Source organism: Monodon monoceros, unplaced genomic scaffold (genome assembly GCF_005190385.1).
Source record: "Monodon monoceros isolate NGI ecotype Baffin Bay Population unplaced genomic scaffold, NGI_Narwhal_1 Super_Scaffold_21, whole genome shotgun sequence".
NCBI lineage: Eukaryota > Metazoa > Chordata > Mammalia > Artiodactyla > Monodontidae > Monodon > Monodon monoceros.
The window spans coordinates 91,592,695-91,594,911 of record NW_021703778.1 but is presented as its reverse complement, the minus strand read 5'-3'; the positions used below and the strand labels follow the sequence as shown (position 1 = coordinate 91,594,911).

General features: G+C 47.9%; 1 non-coding gene across 1 annotated transcript; it reads right to left on the bottom strand.

The window, feature by feature from the left end:
• Positions 1-1,076: 1,076 nt before the first annotated feature.
• On the bottom strand, positions 1,077-1,202 carry LOC114905430. Its single transcript, XR_003796256.1, has one exon. It is a non-coding gene; the product is annotated as a U6atac minor spliceosomal RNA (small nuclear RNA).
• Positions 1,203-2,217: the final 1,015 nt, after the last annotated feature.

The following is a 2,217-nucleotide window of genomic DNA, read 5'->3' as shown; positions in this document are numbered from 1 at the left end:
GGCAAATCCATAGAGACTAAAAAGTAGATTAGTCTCTAAAGTAGATTCGCCCAGGCTGGAAGAGTTGGGAGGAAATGGGTCAGTGACTGCTAAGGGATACAAGGGGTGGGAGGAGGGGGGTTTGTGGGGGCGCGGTGATGAAAATGTTCTAACATTGATTACAGTAATGATCACACAGTCCTGTGAATATACTAAAAAACCTATTGAATTGTGTACTTTAAATGGGTGAATTATATGGTATGTGAATTATATCTCAATAAAGCTGTTATTAGAAAAATGATAATGGGAAGTTATTGGAGGGCTGCTTTAATCAGGGAGTAACATTTTCACTGTCTGCTGTGGGAGAATAAACTGTCAGGAAGCAAGAGCAGAGGCTGGAGACAGCTGGGAGGCCACTGTCGTGGGCCGGGGCGGAGGTGGGGAACGTGGAGGGGACGGATGTGTGTGGGCAAAGGTGCCTTGGCCTGGGCTGGTTGCTTTGTGACAGAAGTTACTGAGGAGGTCAGACTGGGGTATACTTCGAAGCCAGAGTTTGATAATGGATTAGATGTAAGGGGTGGCGGAGAGAGATAGATCCAGGCTATTGAACTACAATGGGGAAGACTGGAGGAAGGGTTGGGCTGGGGGAGAGGCAGGGAATCAGAGCTCTGTTTTGTTTGGGTTTGGTTTGGTTTGGTTTGTTTTCATTTTTATTGGAGTACCGCTGCTTTACAATGTTGTGTTAGTTTCTACTGTACAGCAAACTGAGTCAGCTACACGTATGCATATATTCCCTCTTTTTTGGATTTCCTTCCTGTTTAGGTCACACCAGAGCATTGAGTAGAGTTCCCTGTGCTACACAGTAGGTTCTCATTAGTTATCTATTTTATACACAGTATCCATAGTGTATATATGTCAATCCCAATCTCCCAATTCATCCCACCACCACCCTTTCCCCCTTGATATCCATACGCTTGTCCTCTACGTCTGTATCTCTATTTCCACTTTGCAAATAAGATCATCTATACCATTTTTCTAGATTCCATATATATGGGTATATGCCCAGTAGTGGGATTGCTGGGTCATATGGTAGTTCTAAAAAACAGTGGTTAGAGGCCGCGAAGTAGATGGCAATGCCTTAACCATATGCGTGTTGTCAGGCCCGAGGGCCTCTTCCATCCTTGTCAAGGGGAGTGCTAGCCTTCTCTCCTTTCATGCACCACAGCTCTGTTTTGGACATGACAGGCCTCTGAGGTGTCCACTAGGCAGGGGAGATGTCAGGATCAGAGTCACCACCATGCTGATGGCCACATGCTAAGGGCCAGCAGTCCTATGAGGAGAGCTCTACAATTACCCCATCTGTACTGGGCATGTCACGTGCACCACTTCAGATTCCCTCGGCTTCCCCTCTGGTTTGGTACCCCACTGTGGTAACCAGTTTTACACAGGGCTCAACCAGTGTCACACAAGTGCAGCCAACAGTGTCCCTCCACATGCCTCTTAAAGCCTCCTGACACCCTGGTGTCGGGGACACCCATGGGACCCACTTGGCATTGACACAAGAGCCACCTAGGACCGCAGGGAGTTAACATCATTGGGGTAACTCCATAGGAGCCAATGTATAAGTGATCCCCCTTTTTTCTGGAAGGTTCTGAAGTACATTTCATAAAGCTTCTCAGAAGGTCCTGCAGGATGGAACAGCAGTCACCCATAGAGGTGGCCAACTAGTTCACACACCTAGGTCAGCAACCCTCTATCTGTGTTTCACTCTTCCTCTCCCTCAGTCCTGCTCCCCGGGTCATGTTCCCAAATAAGCTACTCACACTTAAGCCTCTGTCTCAGACCCTGCATTGGGGAGACCCCATGTAGATGGGAGATACCACCTACTGAGGCACAGAGGATTAAGGTCACACAGCTTGTCAGGGTGGAGCAGGTATTAACATCCAGGCAGGGGGTCCTGAGCTGGAGCTGCTGTTTCATCCTCTACTCTGTTCCCCATTGCTTCTCAAAGATTCCAACCTCTAGAAGGCACTGAAAGTCATAGGCCAAGATGGGATCTAAGCAGGGAGAGACTGTAAATAGGAAAGAAGTCCCCATACTATGCTAACACTTCGAGGCCAAGAAGAGGAGGAGCCAGTGAAGGAGCTCAGGAAGGAGCTGCCATCAAGGTAGCAGGAAACGACAGCAATTTCTCTACTATGCAAATGCTGTTGAGAGGCAGGATAAGATGACAGGAAA